The 24,091-nt window shown below is 35.9% G+C and overlaps 2 long non-coding RNA genes across 2 annotated transcripts in view; one reads left to right on the forward strand and one right to left on the reverse strand.

Moving 5' to 3' along the window:
• The first annotated feature begins 59 nt into the window (after window positions 1-59).
• The window catches only part of LOC137856188 (uncharacterized), a 33,769-nt gene continuing 9,737 nt past the window's right edge, over window positions 60-24,091 (forward strand). Inside the window, exons 1-11 of the long non-coding RNA XR_011096275.1 lie at window positions 60-822; window positions 3,323-3,391; window positions 3,547-3,622; window positions 6,267-8,628; window positions 8,839-9,114; window positions 9,520-9,700; window positions 11,286-11,515; window positions 13,853-14,086; window positions 16,835-16,950; window positions 18,668-18,797; window positions 19,188-19,297. This is a non-coding gene — a long non-coding RNA (uncharacterized lncRNA). The remainder of the gene's footprint in view (window positions 823-3,322; window positions 3,392-3,546; window positions 3,623-6,266; window positions 8,629-8,838; window positions 9,115-9,519; window positions 9,701-11,285; window positions 11,516-13,852; window positions 14,087-16,834; window positions 16,951-18,667; window positions 18,798-19,187; window positions 19,298-24,091) is intronic.
• Window positions 6,226-24,024, reverse strand: LOC137856189 (uncharacterized). The gene is made up of 3 exons (XR_011096276.1): window positions 23,298-24,024; window positions 23,053-23,160; window positions 6,226-6,335 (listed from the first exon to the last, which is right to left on the reverse strand). It is a non-coding gene; the product is annotated as an uncharacterized lncRNA (long non-coding RNA).

Below are 24,091 nucleotides of genomic sequence, written 5' to 3' on the forward strand. Positions count from 1 at the left end.
TCCTCCTCTCCCTCCTCCTCCTCCTCCCGGCGGTGCTGTTGCGGCCCATTCCCCCCGCTCCCCTCGCGTACGTCCCCGAGCTGCCCGGGACAGGGGGGAGCGGGGGCGGAGCGGCTCGGTCCCTGCTAACTCGCTCTCCGGGGCAAGACCGAAGCAGCGAGGGCCGGCCAGAAGCCCCCCCCCCCCCCCCCCCCCGGCTGGGGCAGAGCCCCCGGCCCACTGCGGATGGGCTGAGAGGGGGCTGCGGGCTCCGAGAGGGCTCCCGGCAGCCGGCTGAAGCTGGGCGCCCTGCGGGTGGGCCAGGCGGAGAGCAGCAGGGGGAAGGAAGCGCGGTCCCGACAAGCGAAAAGGCACAGGGTGCTTGTCCTTTCCTCCCACCCGGGAATAGCCCGGCAGCCCCCTCCCTAGCTGGCAACCCGTGTGAGGGCTCCCTTGTGTGAAGAAGCAGGCATTAAACGGGGCGAACGGCGGGCACATGGGGATAACTGCTTTTGAGAAACGCTCAGGTCTGTGTGTAATGAACCTTGCGTTTCCAGAAATGGTTAACCACTTTTACAGCTTGCAAGCCAAATATCCCACTACATAACGCAAATTACGTTTGATTAAAAACGGATGTATCAAGACCAAGTAACATATATCACTGTATGTAAGAAATAAGAGCAGTCTTACTGATCAAAAAGCTGAAATCAAGTTTCTTGTTCGTTAGTATTTCACTGGAGGCTCACAAATGTTATCCCACAGGAAAACCACTGCGGTGGAGTGTTGGGCAGATGGGAAAACCCATCGCTCCAGCCTTAAGCACAGAAAACGTACATATGTCAGGTATGCATCTGTGTATTATGACACGCTTTTCTTTGGGCTGCTCTTTTGCCTGGTGTATCAGGTTTAAACTTTTTGCTTGTGCTTTCGAGGCCCAAAGGTACTCTGACTCAGACTTCATCACTATCATTACTGTCTGTTGCAGTGTTTCCTTGCTTTGCAGCGACAGGAACAGTACACCTATTTGGTTTTTCCTCCCAGCTGCCTGTTTTCTCCTATGCTGCCTTCATATATGGAACACCCTTCATTAAATTCTTTTTTTTTTTTCTTCTTCTTTTTTTTTGCTTTTTTCTTTTTTTTTTTTTTCTTTCTTTTTTTTCTTTTTTTTTCCCTAGAAGAACTGAATTATATTACTCCTAACACCAGCAAACTGTTACAGAACTATTAAGGTAACTATGTTACCTAATTGAGTAAATTGAGTAACACAAGAACTTGTTATTATAACCTTTGTCCTTAAAAATGTGAACTAATATAATCCAGCTGCAAAATTGGACAGCAGCCATCTAGTTTTCCTAAAGATCATGATTCACAGTACTTCAGAAAAGCAGTCGGAGCTGGTCTCTGGGATTAGTGATTTGTTTGACTATGATACCTGTATTTCTGGGAGGACTCCAGATTGCTTTGGAACTGTGAAATTTGTGCCACCTAAACTGCCATGCCTAATGAAGTCTTTCCCAACCAGCTGAGCCAGCTTCCCTAATCTGCTGAGAGGCAAGCACAGTGCCCGGTCAAAGGCACATCATGAGAACACTGTTACCACACAGGGACCAAACAATAGAATTATAGTGGAGTCTTTCACACTCAACGCAACCCCGATAACTTCTCCCCTTCCTCAACCTTTGGCCAAGTCACAATCAACATCCGTCATGGTCTTTATTTTCACTGTGTATCAATATTTTTTTAAAGTGCTACGCAAAGGAAAAGATCAATAAAAAAAAGCCTTTGTGTTGTCAAATCATTGTAGTCAGTATGACCTTTGGCAGCTCTTTTCTAAATTGTTGATAACTCTGCATAAATTTTAAGAACAAGCTGGACTCTTCAGTGACACTGGAATGCTTTGAGTGCACACACTCTGCATTAAACAAATCTTACAAGTCTGTGTTCTAGCAGTCAGCTTGGTTGAATATAATCCTGGACATGGTAGATTGAAGTTACAGAAAGTGAAGTATTGTAATATACTAACCCAAGGTTTCTAAATCTGATTTTGTTCACTGAATGTAGTAATGGAAAGGGTCCATTATATGTACTTGTGCAAGAAGACAAAACAAAAAAAAAAACACAAGTGTTCCGCATCAATACCTATAACCTTGGCAAAAATATATCTGAAATCAAAGACAGCATTCTCAGCTAGAACAGGATGTGCCAATCTTCCAAATACAGGAGGAAGTACCAGAAGGATGATTGTGATTTACCAGGGCCAGCAGAGATTGCTTGGCTGTAAGAGATATGTATGCTTTTCTCCTTCACACTGCACCAAATTTGCTGATAACTCACTGCAGTGACTGAAGAATTTTGTTCTGGCGTTGTCTTTTACCAACATTGGTCTGTAATATGATCAACTGCATAAAAGATTAAATGTTGCCCACAGAAAAAAAGCTCTTTATAGACATTTGCATTGTTAGAAATCCAGAGTTAGCATCTCTTCATAGACTTCTTGCTGAAACTTGGGTGGCTAGTTATGAAGAGTTTGTTTTCCATGACTAAATTGGCAGTTTTCAAACCTTGCCTTCAATATTCATGGAAGAACAGAGAAGCATGAGGACTTCTGCTTTTTATTGGTCCACATTTTCACATAACCTATCCTTAAGAAAAACCCATATCAGACAGTATATAAAAACTTGGAAGAACTGTCTCAACAAGCAACTATGAACAATGTATCATCCTAAATAGCTTATAGAGACTGAGTACATGCATTGGGTATCTTATTTAATGTGTGTGGGAAGCTGATTATGCTTATTTAAGAAAACATGACATAAAAAATGATGTTGCATTATTTAATGGTACAGTCAAACCAAATCGTACCACCTTCATGTTTCTTTCTTTTTTTTTTTTTTTTTTTTTCCCAACTGGAGTGTACAGTAACACATGGCCTTAGGGGTTTGTCATACAATATGCTAACTGGACTCATAAAAATCACAAATGACTATTATCTGAAATCACAAGCATGAAAAGATTTTAAATGACTGCATGAAAGTTTGGTTTGGGTGCTTTGAGCAACAAGCAATTCCATACAGGTAATCTGCACTTTCTGTTCAAATTTTAAAAATATCAATAAAACTAAATAATGCCTTAGATGTTGAAGCCATTCAGATTAAATCTTCCACCCAGTCCCACTGACTGAAATGCTAAATACATGTGACATTTACGTACAGAATATGATTTCACTTTACTGCTTTCCAGTACTAGTATTGGTTAGCAAAATTTCATTAATTTTGGTTTCCTTCTGCTGCTATGGTCCTTCCTCTTCCATTTCCCTCCATTTACTTATATTTATTCTTTTCAGTATCCCGTGGCTTATGTTCCAGTGTTCCACACAGAACACAATGGCATCAAAGCATGAAGAGATTACCAGGTGATTTTAACCCATTTTTAAAAAGAAGATAGGAATATGATCTCTCTCAGATGTGTTATCCTGTTCACTCAATTTTTTTATTTTTTATTTTTTATTTTTTATCTTTTATTTTTTATTTATTTTTTATTTGTTATTTTTATTTTTTTTTTTAGCAGAAAAGAGATCCATGCTTAATTTGTGTGACCATTTCTGTACTCTGCAAGGTGTTATTCAAGCTGCTATGAAAACTAGGTAAGCAAGATCACAGCTCTGAATGGATTATCAGGCAATGAATGTAGGAGGGCATTCAAACACAGTTGCCACAGTGTGTGTACTTTTGTATGTCCCTTTATCCAGCTTCTGTGGGAAGGAAAGATGGAAAACAAAGCTAGAGAAATGTCCCAAGTGTCTAAAATTATGTGGGAGAGTTAAAAGACAAATCAGGTCACAGACTTAGTGTTGTGTTACCAGGCATTCTTTAACAAGAAACCTTATTCATCAAGTGTAACAGTTTTTCATGTCCCAGAGTTTTTTTCATTATGTCATTTCTGTATGATCTCTCTGTTGTGCACCAGGGTAGAAAGGCAGCAATTACTGCACAAAAAGATAAGGTTATGCAGCTATGCTTTATTTCAGTTATTATAACTTGCAATATACAGAAAAATTCAAGACATCTGATAGATAGACTGGTTGCCAAAGTTGTCAAACTAACTTAAAGGGCAAGAAACTGAATGAACAACAGGCTCAATGATTTTCCAAAAGGCATATTTACAGAACAAAATCACAGCCCATGCTAGTTCAGTGGCTGGAATATTTTGCTCATCCAGAACAACAGAAGTACGTGCAGAAAAAAATCTGAAAGTCAGTGCATTAGCACAATATGAAAATAAAAAGGCAAAAGGCTTGGTTTAGTTCCATAAGGAAGATCATGAAGAGAAGACTAGATCACTTTATAAAGTCAAAAAGAAAAGTCACTGGAAACATTTAAAATGGGAATGAGAAACTTGTGATGTGCAATTTCCTAATTTTTAGAAATGTCTAGAAAGCATGCAGTTTTTGTGAAAAGATTTTTCAGGGCTTGTGAGGAACATGTTACAGAAAATGAGAAGTGAGGGAGGTGATGACTGGTTTTTATATTGCCTTTAATTCACATTAGAGAAGAGAAAATTATGAGAGATTTCTGTCACTTATCTGAAGTGACAAAAAGGTGGTGAAAACATCTACTATGGAGGAAATAAAAGTTTTATTGTAAAGAAAATTATTTAGTGGGAAATATCTGGTGAAGAGAGAAATAGCTTCCCAGGCTACTGACATGAGGATTTGGGGATCCAGTTTTGGTTCCTATTCTGAGATGTTTTTGAGCTCTCCAGCATGCTTTTTCTTGTAAGCTCAAGATCCTGCTTTTATGCTCAGCATTATCACTGTAATAAATATTAGAAATATTTATAGAAATAAAACCAAGCTAGCAAAGTAAGTAAGCAAGTAAGCTATGAAGCAAGTAAGTTAACACAGTGCACAGTGATGACATGAGTATGATTTATAATGCTTTTAAGAAGTCACTAGACATCTAGAATATGGGGGGTAATTCCATGCCTGAGAACCAACGCGTTTTAAAAAGGTGCCTGCTACCAGAAGAACATGAATGTGAGCATGAATGTGCACTGCCAGGGCTGCACAGGCCTCCTCTAGCAGGCAGCTCTGCCAGGCCTTAAACTTCTCAAGACTGGAGCCAGGCTCTAAATGAATAAGGCAGGATTCAGTGTTAAAGCATGCCCTGCCCTCTCTCTATCTGATATAATTACAGGAGAACCTTTAAAACCCTGTATTTGGCACTGTCTTTAAACACCACAGCAGTATGGCAGCTGGCAATAAAAACACAACAAAAATATGTGAACCCCTCCCATGCCTCTTGCAACTTTGGCAACACACCATATGAAGAAGGACTGTCTACACTATTCATTTGATTATCAACTCATCGAGCAATGCAAATATCTATACATTTGGAAAGTAACTGTATGCTTACACTGCAAGGCTTCTTAAAAAGCTAGTCTGATAAATTAAAACCACACTATCCACAATAATGGAAAATGTGCTTCTTAGAACTGTATAATTGTAGTGTAACTGAGAGTTGTCTGCCTCCTTAAAGGACTATATCCACATAGCTAATGTTTATTCTCTTCATCATTTGTTGAAATGCTAGATTCATATTAATCCTTATTTGATAAATACCAATGTGCTTTCTTTGAAAAATATGCAGTTGAAGAGAGATGGCATATGTTTTTGATTATGATTTAACTGTTAAAAAGTAAGGACTTAAAAAGAAAAAAAAAAAAAAGAAAAATCCTAGAAAACTTTCACTCCAACTTTGAAAAATAATGAATTAGCAGGGAGCCATGAATCTAATGAATTCTCCTTATTTTGCTTTCCAAATTTCTGTAGGGTCAGACAGAGATAGTTGTCTTACAATCTAATGTTTTTGCTCTCTCCTATTTTTCTCTACATGCAATCACTGTCTGGGTACATCAATTTCTGGGCAGTTTGTTTTGGGAAAAAGGATCACATACAGAGCTTTTTCTGAGTGATGGCAGAGCATTTTGTGCTGCAAAGTGATTGTTACACATATGTTTTAGGGAAGTCAGAGAGCTTCCACAATTGTTGTGTGCAAAATCCTGGAAGTGCTACAGAGTGCTTGTAACTATTGTTGTAACTGCAACAATAACTACTTGTAACTACAGAGTGCATTATTGACGTCAAAGGAATGATGCAGTGACATTCAGAAATAATATGGAAAAGTGAACCAAAACTCAAACAAAAGATATAAAAAAGTAAGAAAAGGAACTAATGAGAGATGTACTTACCAGAAATAACACTTGCTGTCATCTTTCTCTCATCACAGAGTGGGTAAGAAAGAGTTCTGGACCATAATCTCATGTTGCTTCTCCACCGGAGTGCCAAGAGCAACATCCTGGCAGAACGCAAAATGAAAGTGGAATATAAGTACCCTCATTAGTCATCCTTCTTTTTTACCAATGGGGGCAGAATATCATTTTGTTTGAGCTCTGAAAAAAGAGCTGCAGTGAGAAAATAATCTGTAGTTCTTAAATCACAAATGTTTGTTGTTGCTGTTACTTTTATTTTAATTTAACTCTGTTTGGAATGATAACCCTAAAAATAAACTGTGGTTCTTGCTGCAATATGAAAGGAAATAACCAGATACCCTGGTTATCCAAACTGTAAGACATTTTAATGTAGCATGGGGAGTTATATTTTTTTGACCATAAATGATTATTTGTTTGTTTTTCAAGAGGTGTTCGGAACATCTGAGAATAAAAGAAAAAACCTCTACTGATATACTTAGTGAAAAGTCTGCTGGGATAAATAAATAGTGTTCTGAATGGTAAAAAGTCAATATTTTCATTGAGATGAATCTCTTCAAAACGTGATTGCACAAATAAATGATGATAAGAAATACAATTATGGTAATTAATACTATAGCTTTGTAAATAATTATGGATAGAATACTTATAATAATACTTAAAGCATTCTTTAGCAAATTTCTAAGTATGTCTATATGTCTAAAATCTAAGAAGTCTAATACATTCTTAATGATTAAAAATTTTAGCACATGTTGCTTCATACACTGCTGTCAATTTCAGGCTCAAAGTTGTAAGATGAAACCAGTAAATGAGTTGAAAATCTTTTTTTTTTTTTTTTTTTTAAGAAAAGAAAAAAACATACATAAAAACGAACAAACAAACAAACAAGCAATGAAAAAAACATAATGTACATAGCATTTGTACATAAAAATGAACCAGAAATTAAGAAACAAAAATAACTATATAAAACTACCAGACTTATTTTCTTAAGGAAATGTAAATACTGATATTATTTTGTGAAAATGAAAAAAAACAATCCAGACAAGGATAACCCTAAGTAGTCAATTACTAAATATTGTTTCTGATTATTCAAAATGGTTACAACTACAAAATAAACTGCAACTGGTAGCTGATAAAGAAAATTGTATTATGTGTTTTCCAGCTGAGATTCTCTTGGCTTACAGAGGAGTTCATGTTTTTAAAGAACTCACCGATGCAGCTTGGTAAAAGGAGCGTATTATGCTGATATAAGCACCTTTATTATTTGTGAATGCAGCCACACTCAGCCATCTGTTCATACTAAAAGCTGTAACAGAAGAATTCAGTACAAGTCTATGTGGAGGTCAGGCTCCACCTGCATATGCTGAGTTAATTTGCAGAGTACTATGAATTAGTTCCCAATTGTGTAAGAGTGTTTACTTAATATGACCATTAGGAAGAAGCTAAAATCTTTGATGTACTGAGCCAAGTTCAGACTCACCATGGATATCCAGAAACAAGTATATTCCTCTAAGACTATATAAATAACTATATATGTCTTCCATTTTACATTTCTGCTGTTTAAACATGCAGAAATACACTTATCTCTTTCTAGAATTAAAGTTATCTGAAAGGCTTTCTTCTTACTGGATAAATTACATTTTAGACTATGCAATGAAACTCAGAATTTCCCACATACTTTTGTGGAGATGGTAAACCTATACTACATTTATTTATTTTATTTTATTTTATTTTATTTTATTTTATTTTATTTTATTTTATTTTATTTTATTTTATTTTAATTTCTTTTTTTTTTTTTTTTTATGTGAAGCCTTTTAATAAGTCTTCCAATATGCTTCAGAAATCATATAAAACTAGAATCCACATTATCACGTCAAATATGGTAACATACTTGGATATTCTGTAATGTCACCATCATGGAAGGTCTACTAAAATGACTAAGGGACTGGAGCATCTGACATACCAGGATAGGCAATGAGGGCTGGGAGTGTTCAACGTATTGAAGAGAAGGCTAATGGGAATCTCAGGAATATCTATAAATTCCTGATGGGCGGGTTTACAGAAGATGCATTCAGACTCAGTGGTGTCCAGTGATGGGATAAGAGGCAATGGGCAAGAGGCAAAATAAAAATTGTGAAATTTCATTTAAACACAAATTTTAATTTTTTTTTTTGTTTGTTTGTTTCTTTGTTTTTCTGTGAGCATGGTCTAGCACTGGAAAATGTTGCCCAGAGATCTTAAACTGTTACCAAGTTTAAATGGACAACCTGCGCTAGATGATCCTGCTTTGAGCAATGAGGGATTGACTTGATGATCTCCAGAGGTTCCTACGAACTCAACGTTTGTGTTATAAATAGCAAAAGGACAGTTTCCATTGCACTTGTAAGTTCATCAAGCTAACTCACCAGCAAATATATTAATATATATATATTATTGTTTAGAAGGAATAGAATTGTTATTAGACTATTTTCATTTTTATTTTATTTTTATTTTAGTGTACAGCAGAGTTATGGATATAAATGTGCGATAGACATGCACAAATGATTTCTCCCTGCCACTCTGTAACATAACATTATGCATTCACATTTGTAGAAAAACCCAGGCTCATGCTGTGGAAACAAAGAATAAGGGAGATCCCCTTACCACCTTTTCCAGAAAATGGCTGGAGTAATACATCTGTACCAAGAACCTTTGAAATGCGCATTATAGATTACAGAAACTAAAAGATGTTCAGCAAAATAATGCACTTAAAACTAGAAAAGTAATTGGTTACTACTGTGAAGAAACAAAACTAATAACAAAATATGCTGGTTTACAGTAAAACCCATATGAAACTTCCTTGTTTAGGAAGCTGCCTTGCTTTGGAATGTAAGTATTGTCCAGATATATCTGATACGTATGTGCTTCCATGGAATTTGACTCAGCCAACATTTGAATATTTTCCCATTACTAATTACAGCATAGATTTAACATAGATTTGATAGTTATAGATATATATTAATTATAGTGTTGATTTAACAATAGATTTAATGATTATTATTATTTTCCTAGTTCTGCTTTGTTCTGGTTATTATTTCACAGCAGCTTTGAGAAATCTGTGTGTCTGAACAAATTAGTCAAAAAACTCTGCTTTGGGGATAAATTGTGAGATGTAATAGCATTTAATTTCCTAAACTTTTCCTTAATTTAACATTTTGAGTGTGATATTTCATGCTAACACTGTACAGTAGGACTGAAAAAGAAATATTTAATTTAAATTATTTTTTCAAAAAGTTATTTAGACAGATAAGTTGAAGATGGAACTAAGACATTTAAATGGAAGATAGTTTTACAGAAGGACATTGCATTTAAATACAACAACATTTGATTTGGTGGTGGGATTAAGGAAGGAGTACATCAGCGTTGAGATTATGAAGCAGTGGGTGCCATGGAGAAGATGAACACACTAGAACAGGTAAGCACATTGCTAGCGATGTTTATATGAACTAAATACTTTATCTGGTATATTCAAACTGTCAATGCAGCATAGGTCGAGATGATTAAAATGAATGACTAATTCTTGTGACCTTTCATATATTCAAACACACATTCATATTTTATTTTTCCCTGAGCTGCATGCTTCATGTGTACTTTGGCTGTGACATGCAGAGCTACGTCTGCCAAAGGACTGCAGTAGTTTTCAAACACGTGCTCAGCCACTGCACCCTTTGGATGTTTTTGTTTTTACCAGGAAAGCTGTCTCACTGACTGTGTTAATCTTTGTCTAGTACATGCATAAACCCATTTGCGTGGAGTCTGCCAGAATCCTGACTGGTTCTATGTGCTGTGACGTGACAAAGCGGTGTGCACAGATACTGAGCTGGCCTTTGTAGACAATACTGGGGCAGCGCTCATTAGCTTATAGTGTTGTGCAACTCTTGCTTGTCAAAATAATTCTACAGTAGAATATTTGCCTAGTCTGTGGTTCCTTTTTTTTTTTTTCTGTGAGAGATTGGGAAAGGTTCAAATACACACATCTCCCATTTGAGAGGTGTTGTTTACCCACTGAAATTTAAGCTGCTTTAGTGCTTGAGTAGTACTTCTGGCTTTTTTGTCATATAGGGCAACACTGGAATTTCATTAGGCCAGACACAAAGTGAACTATAAAGAAGAGGACACAATAATTACCTTCCTTTTATTGTTTTCTACTTATTGCCTTAAATTTTGAAACATGACCAGTGAATGAGCTGAACAAATTTGTATTTAGCTAGGCAGACTGTTAATTTATGTCTGTCTGTCTATATAAATGAAACATATATACAAATCCTGAGATATAGATGTATTTTTATGGATCTACAAGTTCTGCTGTATGTGACTGAATTTAATTTCTTGGAATGTGATTGTCATATCTTACTGATATACTATTAAATAAGATTAGTTGATTTTGTGAAATTCTCAATCAGTTAAATACTACTCCTATTTTAACTATTTCATGCCCTGTAACATTATTGAATAACAGTATAATGTATGGTATATTAAGGATCAGTTCTTAGTCTTTTGAAATGGTAAGTGAAAAAAAATTCTGAAAAATATGAAGTTAAAAATCCAAAATAGGAATATGAGAAGGAACATAGAGAATTGCTCAACCAAAAATCTCTGAAACTCAGATGCTCAGTGACACACTGAGCATTTTTGTAAATATGAAGGGAATCAGACTAGATCACTTCATTATTCTAGCTCCCTGGACCACACAACATTCCAGGTCACTATTCTCTGTGAGCAGGGATATTCGATGTTTCAGTATTAGGAAATCCCTTCTCTCTTATGGAACCACATTTGTTTTGCTAAGTGTAGAAATAATGTTAGAACAAGAATATTCTTATTTCGTTAACAACCACATGATTCATTTTGGCCAAATGAATGTCTCATTCTGAATTTGCATCATTTAGGGATTTTATATCTTATTAGTTGTATTATGCCATTGTATAGTTTCTGTTATATGTACTATTTCTTGTTATGTTTCAATTTCCTTGCTTCTTTTTTTTTTTTTTTCCACCCAGAATTTCCATACCATGAATAGTTGTGAGATTTCATGGCTGTGAATTCCTTTCCAGTAATAAACACAACTGTGAAATGTGAGAATTTTCCATAGAATTGATTTTCAAATTCTCTGCCAGCCTTGTCATGGGTTTTTAAGGCTTATTAGACAAACGTGTCTAGTTGTATTGTCAGCCTGGAGAAAAACAAAGATAAAATTTTCAGCCTCATAATATTACTTGACTGCATGCCTGTAAGTGAAACCTTCAATTAATAATTTTTAATGTTTTCTAATTATTACCTTTTCTTTTGCCTCAAATAATGAAGCTCTGACAAGATAAGTATGTTCTGTATAAACTTTTATTAGATATACAAGGATATAGTAAAAACATCCTACCAGTTTTGGAGGGAAATTTTAGGTTGGCTTGTAAATCACAGTCTAGGTGCAAAGGACTACGTAATCCATTTCTAAGCAGCTGAGACAGCAAAATCTGTAAGGTAATTTACAGTATTGCAGCAGAAGTCTTCAACAGAGTTTAATTAAAGTGCTCTGGTGATCTGAAGATACTCATAATCCAGCACTGAAATTAAAGAAGTCCACATCAACAGAACTTTTTCTCAGGCTTATGATGCCAGTTGGCATTGCTATACATATATATGTATCATGTATAAATCTACATTTAATGACCAAAATAAATTCAATCACCCCCAAGTAAGTGATGCAACATCAAAATATGAGTCACCTTGTCCCAGCTGGTAGATTCAGATCACTTAAATGATGCATTTAGGCTTTTTATACAGTCCATGGAGAATGTTAGATGGGTGATCTAAAGAGGAAAGTTTTCTGCTGAGTTGCTTTGAGCTTGCGAGCAAGGGTAGATCTTATGCTTGCAGTGCACAGATCTGCACCCTGTACTTTAGGTGTCTGCTCATTTGGCTCCAGCTCCACTTCTGAGTATCAATGTTTAACTTGAAGGGAATATTTGCATATTCATGTTAATGGCTATAGAATTACTACAGTATACATAATGCAGCTAGACTGTGTAACTGATTGCCATGCAATGTGGTAATTTTACATGGGTTCAGGAAATCTTTAAGAAAAAATATTTTAATTAAATGCAAAGTTACTAGCAGTGAATGTGGGATAGTATATTGTAAAAGAATTGCAAAATATGTATCTTCTGTTTTGCTCTGATGACTGTCAAAGACAGGATTGTGAGATATGTGGGTCTTTATTCAGAATGAGAACACTCATGTTTTCAGTATTATAGCAGCACTATCATGCACACTAAGTGAACTAAATCTATTCCATGTTTCTCAGATTTTTTTTTTCAAGAGAAAACAGATTATTCTTGAAGCAAGTCTGATTATTTTTTTTTTTACCTACTTTAGGTATATTCCATATTCCATTCTGTCTTTCCCTCTATATTAATATACATTCAGTCTTCAAAATACATTTATGCGTGTGCATATGTATACACCTATTCTGTATACCTTTCAAAACCTAGGAAATATTCCAGTTCTCCATGTCACTAATTTCTATTTGAAAGATAAATTATCCCATTATGAACTCCCCAAACTGGTACAACCTGGCAAAATGGCAATAATATTTACAGAATGAGTTTATACTTTTCTTCCTGGCTTAGGTGGCATTAGGTGGGGCTGATATAGTTCATTGCCAAGAAAAGCATATATGTATATCTCAAAGTGCCTTTTAATGAATTTATCTGTTTCAATACCTCAGAAAAATTATTCTTGTTCAAATGAGAAAGAAACTCTGATATGCGATACATTTAGCACTTTTAAAGTACAGGTTTTTGTTCTTTCTCCTCTTGGAATTAGTGAGATAAAGGTCAAGCACTAAGGTCACAGTTTCTGTATGAATCTAAATTAGTTTTGTACAAGCTGTGCCTCTTATGCTTGTAAGAACTAAGAATCTGGTGTGATCATGATCCCACATTCCAAAGACAGTATCACTGCAGAGTTTATAATACACAAAAAACAAAAACAAACAAACAAACAAACAAAACAAAACAAAAAAACAGGGAATCATTATTTGGTAGGGGATGAAGGAATAAAAAAACGTAATCAATATTTGGTAGTGGATGAAGGAAAAAATTAGCAGTGGTTAGAACAAAATTTTATGAATATGTTATTTTCATAAATTATAAAGTTATAAAATATGCTAAAAGTATTCTTTGCCTTTGTAATGCCTATTGACCATCTTGAATTATATAAAAGAAAGAAATTTTTCATAGGGAAAAATAGTACAACGCCTCTTATTATCATAGTGTAGTTCATTCCTGAATATGTATATTTATTTAATTTTGGACTTTTTGCTTTTACAAGTAAGCCTGGTTATTCCTTTTTCCTTTTCATTTAATTAATGTCTAGCTTCTGTAGACTTGAAATATGTTATCTTGAAGTTAATTATGTAGGAGATTCCCAGATACAGTACACAGAAGTAAAATCTGTATGTGATGAATTAGAAGTGGCTAGTAAATACAAATTGTACTGCTAGGCTGGAGCACCCGGGTCTCTTTGTCATTTTTTTTTCTTTCTTTCTTTTTTCTTCCTTTTTTTTTTTCAGCTTTGGGCCTGTGGATGGAGCATTTGTTTGCTTAAAATTTTCAGAGTACCTATTTCATACGAAAAGTGAGGGTGGATTTTGGCATCACTGCAGGTTCTTTTTCCAGAACCTTTTGGCCTTTTTCAAGTGTCTGGGCTCTAACTCAAAGTTACTAACCACATCTGGCATCTGGAGCACAGAAAGTTCAAGGCAGGATGTCTCAACAGCCTGCAAAGAGTTCCAAAAATTTAGAGAGTAAGTATGTGCAAATTGAAAATCATACACTAGGAATCTAGGAACTAAGACATATCAAATGTTGAATGACTAAATATAACCCAATGAAGCTGAATTATTTCATGCTGATTCACTTAGGTGTATGACTAATCAGTCAGAGCTAACACAGTAGCAAACTCAAAAGGGTGAGAGAGCTTCAGAAATCAGCAAAGTTGGAGAAAGAACCAGTAACTGGGAAAACACTGTGCTTAACATTTTTAATTTATTGCACTTTTGCTCTACATCTCTCAACCATTATTACCAGTCCTAATGGTTAGCTGATACAATACTGCAAGCACTAGCTCTTGTAATGCCAAGGAAGTAGTCCTAACGGTAGCTGACACTGTACTATAGCACCAGTAGCTCTTGGCATGCCTCACTGCAGACAACAAGGTGGTGAAAGGTAGTAGTAGCTTTCCTGTGGTAAACCTCTCCAGTTCTTTGTAGCAGTACAATTACTCTAGTTCACGGGACTCGGGGATTTTCAAGCCAACATCTACAAAAATATTAAAAAGCTAAAAGTGGGGCTGAAGATGAGTTTTAATAATCGAAATCCAAGACTGAGACTTGGAAGCTCTGCTGAACAGTGCTATATTTTTGGTAGTCATGCACAAGATTACATTCTTCCCTTCAGTGGCTGCCATCTTGTTAGGATTAAGAAGGACGTTTGAAACCTAAATCTGATCAGTAGTCTGGAAATTTATCTGCCCAAGTATTTACCTGTCCTGTTTCGTGTTAACTTCAGACAAAATATGGTTATTTGGTCCACTTTCTTTAAATTTAAAGGGTATGAGGTGTGCTCTGTTTGCGGAACACCTTAAGGATTAGTGCACTTTGGTAGAGTATAGGACGAAGTAGTTCAAGACCTTCAACATTATGAATAAACCAAAATCCATGTCTCTCTAGAAAGTGTCTTAACCATGAGGCTGCCAGGCTGTATATTGATACTGTTCTGATTCAGGGGACTGCCCTTGTTTTGAGATGACGACACTGAAATCAGTGCTTCCTGAAGTATGCTTGTTTATGTTAGACTTAATGATCAATTTATGTAGCTGCAGAAATTGCCATCTTTATGTTAGATGTTTGTTTGTTCATTTGTTTGTTTTAAACTTTAAAGTTAAAATATATACTAACAAGATTTATTTAAATTCTAAACTAATTAATTATTTTCAATGGTCGCTTTCTAATACTATGGGAAATAAAAATCCATAAATTATCAAGCGTGATTAACAAATCTGTCTTGTGATAATTGAGGATTAATTATTTCATCTAGATATTGCAAAAATAGTTTTCAGGAACAGCATGAACTAAGAGGGATAGATGCAGAAGGAAAAGTAGAACGATCTGTGTGAATCTATTGAATTCTTCTTTGGGCTTGTTGCTCATTTGACTTAGAAGTTGCATTAGCAGATGTCAGTTATCATGAAAATGAATTGTTGTGACTGCTGTTTAAAAAAATGTATTTTATTTGAGAAAAAAAATGAGGTAAATACAATTAACTCGAGTATAAGCCTACTGTGAGACAACTTCTGTTCTCTCTCTTTATCTGGAATCAGATAGCATTTTTTATTTATGGAATCCAGCTGAGTTTTCAATGCTGCAATTCTGAAAGGCACATGGAGTCAGAATTAATGCAGAATAAGAAAACCAGAACTAGAAAAAAACAGAGGAAAGGGAATCTGCAGTATGTGGTAACCACAATTTAGTAAATCATAAAGGCAAAATAAATCATAAAGTTGTAACTAAGTTTCTTTTTCTTCCAAATATCCAAAGAAAAACAAACTCAGGCCTTATGCCCATATGTTTAAGAAACTGGACTATTCATACAGGTAGAAAATGTCAACTTTACACTGAAATTGTAAGAACTTTGTTGTATTTATAGATTGTCTTTAGTACGGTAATTGGAAAATAAACAATAGTTAACAAAAATGTAGATTTACCCCTTATAACTACATTTTTGCTTTAGTTCAGAGTTGACAAGAAGTCTGTCATGGGTTTTGTCTATGTGTACTAAGAGGGTGAATATCCTGACTTTTGAACAGTAACTATTCTGGGAAGATCTCCTGTTCCTTAAGAATTTTTGATAGAAATTATCGTATCAGTTTTTGCTCAGGAGTCCAATACTGAACTAAATCTTTGACTCACACCGTATTTCATAATACAGAATTTGCTTCAGTTCAGAGACAATACTGGGAAGGATTCACTTGCTTAAACACAGCATCCTAAGTAATTTTAGATGCTTTAAGGAATCTCAGATACCCACTAACAGACATGACACAGAACATACAAGAAATCCAGATTTTCTGGAAGAGCGTTGGATAACGTAACAGTGAATTCAAATCCCTGAGACACAACGCTGCCCAAGTTTAACATGTGGAGATTTTTCTGTTAGTAGATGAGTTTCTCTGTGGCATAAAGACTGTCATATCCTGTTGAAAGTCTTAACAATTGTGGGGTCCAAGAATTATGCTGAGGTGACAGAACATACATGTGGATGTATATCTGTATCTGTGTCATACACACATAGGAAACAAGAAGTTAATGAGTTCAGGGTAGTGTAAAATGTTTGAGATCATATGGATGATTAATTCTCAACCCATTGTGAAGTAATTTTAGATTAAGCCTAATGCTCTCTCACCTTAGAGAAACTCATGCTAGAGGCATCCTAGCCATGGAATAAAATAAGGTCATAAATCAAGAATAATTTAAATATTTTGTCTGTCATACCAGGATGTTTACAGCTACAGAGGATGAAATGAATTATTAACTCAGGATGACTCCTTGAAGATATCATATTTGTATTTGGAAGATGGAAGATTAAAAAAAAAATGTTGCCTCTGGCACTTGTGAGTCTGCTATGCATTTCAGTTTACTTAATAGATTCATTACTAACACTTTATTTAGCTGTAGTGCATATATGCCAATAGTTGCTGTATAGACTTTTTACTGCACAAGTAAAATCAGGTGGCTGTTCATTCATGTGTCTTTAGTTGGATTTTAGCTCCTCAGTTTGCTCCTAAATACTGGCACCCTTGAACAGAGGATGGATTTTTCAGGCAATCAGAGAATATTCTAAAGATCAGATCTATGAGTGTCTAAGTTTTCTTTAAAATTGGTCAATTTTTTTTTTTTTCACTAATGGTGTTTTCCCACAGAAAATACTAGTAAATTGAAGCCATAAATTGTATTGGGTTCAACAAAATTTCCAGTAACATGCTTGAGATAATTGAAAAAAATATTTTATACTATTGGGGCTTTACTATTTCATTTCAGTTCGATGTCAGAAAGTTCTGTTTCTGTTACATGTTATTGCATGTATCCATTGACTGAGTTCACACTGATGATGCTCTTGGCTCACTATAGCAAACTCTGGTCACAGTTGCAGTCTGCCCCTCATATTTGAAAATTTGGTCATTTGAAACGGGGCCTGTTTACAATTGTGCTGGGAAGAGACTGCCGAGAGGAACAGAAATAGTAGCAGCATGAGAGCAGGCTGGTTACATACTTAAGTATACTTCCTGAATGATGAAAAAGAGTATTGGGAATTATTAATAGTCTTTGACTCAAAGAAGAGAGAAAAATACCTCTGATAACGCAATATTGCTGTTTGATCTGGCAGCCTCACAATTCCCAGTGCAACAAACTGAGTTTATGGTTCTAGGAACAGCAGTACAGGCTGTTCATGGGCAGTATTCCTCTGAGCAGTACTGAAGAAGGAGAAATAGAAGAAAGTTAACTTTTGGAAGAAAAGGAAGCTATTCCACTAATATGGAAGTTTTGCAACATGCATCCCAGGAATTGGTGAATATGAATTTGCCTAAGCCGAACTCTGACCTTGAGGTACAGCCCATCACTTTAAGAACATTAATGACGTGGAAGAGGAAGATAATCTCTAGTCAGGCTAGGATCACTTGAGATAACTTCTTCAAAGTCTCAAGAGTTGCTGGCCATTTCCCAGAGATTATCTGTTCCTTCTGTAACAGTGGTCTACTTTCAATTCTGGCAAGATTTTTTTTTTCCACAGCACCTAGCCAGAGAAGTTCCCTGTGAGGAGACCAAATATTACTCAGTAGAGACCATCTCTGCTTATAATTGCTAAACTACTTCAGCTTAAGTATCCAATACTATTGAATGGCACAACAGCCATTTGCCAACATTCTGCAGATGCAGAGACAGTTTTGGCTATGATCCCAAGAGGGTGGGGACATTAAGCATGATAAAACACATTGAAAACAATCATAGAACAAATATGCCCCAGAAGGTTACTTCAGGAGAAAAGGAGGCGAGGTCTGTGTCTGCTAGCAATCTGAACATAACACTTGCTATTGCTTCTTATGATTTCATCAGTTCATTCCAGCAGCATGGCTCAACAGACTTTAGCAAGTCTTTTCAGAGGCAGCAAATATGATTGCAAACACCCTGGAGCCATGAACCTGGCCATGTTATGTGTGTGGATGCTGGCCATAGTTATGCTTCCTTCTTGGGAAAGGCAACAATATTAGATGTTTTGTAGTTACTGCTGTTTCTAGTGACAGGTTCCTCACAATCTGTTTTGTTAAAAAGGACAGTTACCAAGTTCAGTGGTCCCATGAAAAAGCACTGCCATACAGAGAGAAGTTGGCAGAGTCCAACCTTCCATGCTGACAGCTGTCGGTAAGATAATACTGCCTCCTGGATCAAATGAAAACATAAGGTAAGGAGAACAGGTCCTATAAGAACAGCCTCCCAGGCTGTGCATTGGTATCATATGAAAAAAATGTACTCTTGAAAGTGTCTATGGAAAAGTACAATGTCACAAAGAAGCAGGCCTGCAAAGCTTCTGGTGGGCTTTTGGAATGTGACAATAAATTTTAATAGGAAAGGTCAAATTATAATTTTTAGCATGACAAATGAGAGATTTCCTAAAACGTATGTGGTTGTATTTTCCAGGTCCCTTTAAAACCCCAAAGTGAATCATATTATTTGTGGACACTGGCATTTCTGAGTATTTATGAGCCACAGTACTGATGTGTTATTTGCTGTGCAAAGGAAAAAAATAATACAGAAATCCTGACATCGCTGAAATCTATTTGTTCCCAAACAGTATCAGCTTTTTGCCAGAATCACAGCAAAAGAAGAAGGATATGGGAAAAATAAATACTACAATGGGTTCTGCTGCTGCTAACAATTGTCCATCCAGTCACAGAGAATAAGGTATGATTTACCAGTTGCCTCTTCCCATCTGTAGGGGTGTAGTTTACTGCTGCTGCCACAGCCAGAGAGAAAGAGGGTTTATTTAGGGCTTGTTAGTAATTAATAGCTGAAGAAACATTTGCATCAGGTCACTGTTGCCTGTCTCTCTGTTTGCCATGTAACAGGTACATAAGGGCATCTTGAAAGTACCATAATCTCAGACACCCTCTACAATAACCTGGGGCTTTACTTCAGGTGCTTCTTGAAGAATGCACTCTGCATGTGGCAGAGAAGACCACTGACCTTCTGTATTGTGAGGGAGGGAGGGAGGGAGGGAAGGAGGAAGGAAGGAAGGAAGGAAGGAAGGAAGGAAGGAAGGAAGGAAGGAAGGAAGGAAGGAAGGAAGGAAGGAAGGAAGGAAGGAAGGAAGGAAGGAAGGAAGGAAGGAAGGAAGGAAGGAAGGAAGGAAGGAAGGAGTAATGGTTCTTAGAGTTTCCATGACAGTGTCGAAGAACTTCAGAAAAAATCAATGGAAAGCATACATTCATTTCTTCTTTTTCATCTTAATTCCAAGTGATGTGGAAACGTTAATAGTTGTATTTAACATCTTGTAAGCAACAAGTATTGCAAAACTTTCACTGAGAAGTGGTTCAACCCCACAGCTCTAATTCCAAAAATTACAGATATTATCAGGAAAATTATCTGGAAAAGCAGATAAATTTCATTTTGGCAATCCTATGTGATAATACTTTAATATAATACTTCTAATACTTCATACTTCCATTTCTTTGTATTTTTTTTTTTTTTACTCTCATCCTTCCCATTTAATTTTTATTTAGTTAGTTAGTTAGTTGTTGAACATATAAAGAGTCTTCAAATCTATCTGCTTTCCCATACAGGGAAACACAAATCAACAGGGTTGGAAAACTTTGACATTTATCAAATATCACAAAAATATGGCTCTTAATCATCTTTGGATTCTGAAAATGATAAAAGTTCTGGTAACTGAACTGAACTGACCCAAATATTTTCCACAGCTTCTCAATAAGTACTCTAAAAGTCTGATACATCTCCAGTTCATAGCTTTAACATCTTTCAGAATTAGTCTTTAAATATTGCTGCCAAACCGATTTTGAACTTATTTTGGTTGTGTTTTGTGCAATGTATGTCTCTGTTTTTTAACTCTGTAGAGGCAATGAGGAAAAGGGCCTAAATAGATGTGTTCCTCTAGCTCTTTTAAAATATCTGCTATTTTTCTAGTTGACACCATCATGTAATATAGACTGCATCATATAATTGCATACTGTTAAGTCAAAGTAAATTCATGTGCTACTCTCTAATTGTGAAAACAAAAATATCAGCCACAATTAAAAAAAAATGTTATAGGAAAACAAAAATAACAGCCACAATTAAAAAAAAAATGTTATAGGAAATAGCAAACTTAACTAAACAAAAATGTAATAAAAAAACAATTACAAAGTCACTGCTGAATGGTGTAATTGAAAACTATTCCTCATGCTTATGCTGCTCTTATACAAACAATTATTATTATTATTATTATTATTATTTAATAACCTTGTGAAATGTTGTTTTATGGAATTTAAACTTTCTGCTAATACAAATTTAGTCATTTTGACAAGCTGGTGTTACTTGGTTGAGAATTCAGATTTAATATGCAATGGGTAAGAATTGAAAATCATATATAACACATGTTCTTCAGCTTTACACCTCTAGCCAAGTCTACTTGCTTACAAAAGCATATTCTTTAAGCTAGGACAAATGACAGATAACCTCTGAGACCTTGCAGAACTGTACAGAAAATAACAGGAACTAAACAGTCTGACATAAAAACACAATTCTTACTGCTTGACAAAATGTTAATAATTAACATTTCAAAAGAGAAAGCAGTGTCCCTCTCTGAGGAAGTTGCCAATGTGTATCTCTGAGGGATGTCTGATGGCATAAGATATGCTTTGGGCTGAAGACTTCCTGCACTACAAATGAAGGGAGTGAAGGATTACACATTAAAGAAGTCAGAGACAGTGATGTACCAATTCTGAAAAAAAAATATCTTTGAACAAAAAGACATGGTGAACACAGAAGGTGTGATCAATGCAAATGCAAAATGTTTTTTTCTTTTTGTTTTGTTTTGTTTTGTTTTGTTTTGTTTTTCTCCCCATGATTTCTTTAATATATATGCATTAACGGAAAGATTCAGGGCTTGAACTGGGAGACTAAAATAAACTTCATCTAGTATAAACTGTCAAAAGCAGTTATCCTTGTGAGGTGGTACTTTGCCCTTAAATTTGCATGAATGCACAAGGAAACACAATGACCTTGTTTATAAACTGCTGATGAGGAAATTCTAGCTGATCAGATGCAGTTTTTGGGAGAGCAAAAGGCAGTGCCTGAGGTATACCTCAGTAATAGGTAATACCATAATAACAACATTTCATGCACAATCAGATCAAAAGGCCAGTATTCTCTGGTGGTAGCAAATACCATTTTGGTATAAGAAATAAGTCACTGCTGAGTGGTTCTTTCACTATCATACATATGAGGACCTAAAAGGTAAGGGAAAACAGTTCAATCTCAAGATCAGAGTTCCCCTTTAAAAAGCAGTCCCCATGCCTCAGACAGCACTTCCAAATGAGAGTCATTCCTCCTTAGCCATTGGGCAGACCTTGAAGTTTCTGTCAAAGTGTCAAAACATGCAGCTGCAAGAAGCTGCAGTGACTAAGATGTGGAATAGGAAGCAGAAAATAAGTTCTGTTTTGGCTGCTGATCCAGAAAATTCAAAGAAAACAAAATTATATTGAATCAAAATATGTTTTGTTGTTTGCTGTACAAACAACAGCTTGGTCCTTGCTTTCACCCCACACCTCTTAGCAAAACACTTTGTGCAAAATGAATGCTTTCCAGGTTTTGTAAGAAAATATTAAATAAAAAAAAAAAAAAAAAAGAAGACGTGAACCAGTGAAAGATCACGTTTCCTTTCCTGTTACTGGATATTGAAGGTATTTATTTAGACACACAGACTCAGGGGCTTAGTGTTCTGTTCTACCTGAGAGAAATAATGTCTCTTTACCTTAGAGTAATCTGACTACCTCAGTGTTGAATGGCTATCTTAACTACCCTTGTTACCATCCATCCTCTGGAAACTGCAGAAAGAAAACACTGAGACACACTAAGCAGGAAGGAAAATGCTGACTCTGTTTGGGCATTGGGACATTCATTATAGAAATGAGACACCTTGACTCCTATTTCACTGCAGTGCTTCATTACTAGGGGTTGCAAGGATAGGTTGAAAGCACTTTCCACTGTTAAGGCCTTTTGCTTAAGATGTGGGAGATACAAACAGTCAGCAAGTTGTGAAGTTATTTTCTACAACTTTAATCTAAGACAGCCTTTTCTACACAGGCTGGCATGTAGGCAAAACAAACAACAAAAAATTCTTTTCATGTTTTCCTTATTTTAAGGTTTGAAAGCATTAAGAATATTAATGTTCACTGTATAAATAATAATAATAATATATATATAAAAAAATCCTACCAAATATAAAAGACTTTACCAGCAAATGAATCTAGCCACTGTGGATTGACTTACGATATTTGTTTTTATTTATCTGCACTTGGATGCTACTATTTTTTTTCCTTCCTTCTCTCTCTCTCTAAATGCTTATTATTGTATGAGCAAGCATTACTCTTAATCCTATTGTGGTTAAATGACAAGATTTAGCAATTTCACTCCACGCTTTCATCTTTAAGTGCTCTTACCCATGCATGCAAGTCTCTTGCTACTGTTTCATCTGTCCTGAAGAGATTTAGTCCAGAATGTCATCTGCATGGAGTTTCATTACATGTTATGAGCACACAATTTGGGGTCTGGTAACAAAAAAAAAAACCACAAAAACAAAACAAAACATTTGTCATAGGTTTGCACCTTCTTAGTGGGAAATAGTTAAGAAGAAATACAGCAAGGCTATAAACTGCCATAGATCCATGAGAAAAGACAAATGTACCTTTGAAATGTCCCCACCAGGACAATTCCAGAAAGACAGCCAAGGAGCAGGCTGATGGTGCTAGGCCTTGGTGTGGAGTCACCTGGAATAGTCACAACTCTGGTCAAAGACATGCAATAAAATGAACAGAAACTAGTTTTTTTCAATGCAGTGAAGGCTACTGGGGTGACAGAAGGAATGGAGAACCTGACTAATGAGAGGTGGAAGGGTGTGACTTGTTTAACTTTGCAAAAGGAAGGCTGAGAGGGGATAAGATTGCTCTCCTCAGGGATAAACACCACAAGGGAACAGAACTGTTTAAGTAAAAGAACAATGTTGGCACAAGAACAAATAGATATAGGCTGACCCTGAACAATCTTGGATTGGGTATTAAAAGAAATTTGTTGACTATTAATAAAGTGTTCTTCGAGTAGCCACAGCCATCCTGCAAGGATGACCAGTGTACACCTATATCTGAAGTAAGGATATTTGCATCTCTGAATAAGGATGGATACCCCAAAGGCAGCAGAAAGCCTATCCATGTATCTATGCTTCTCTAGTACTTTTTTTTTTCCCCTTTAAATGTGGTTTATGAAATCAGAGTTGTGCTGTGTCATTTTGATTAGCAGGAATCCATGTTTAATGACTCTCTTCCAAGCTCTTCCCAGCATGTATTCCCAGCACATATTCCCATTAAGCTTCTACAATTTAGCTGGTAGAATATTATCTGTACTGATACCATTACATTGGGGTTCATTTTTAACTGATATGTTCTCATTCAAGAACAAGTTGCTAGCTTGATGCAGCATTTATTT

This window comes from Anas acuta, chromosome 4, assembly GCF_963932015.1.
Source record: "Anas acuta chromosome 4, bAnaAcu1.1, whole genome shotgun sequence".
Lineage (NCBI taxonomy): Eukaryota > Metazoa > Chordata > Aves > Anseriformes > Anatidae > Anas > Anas acuta.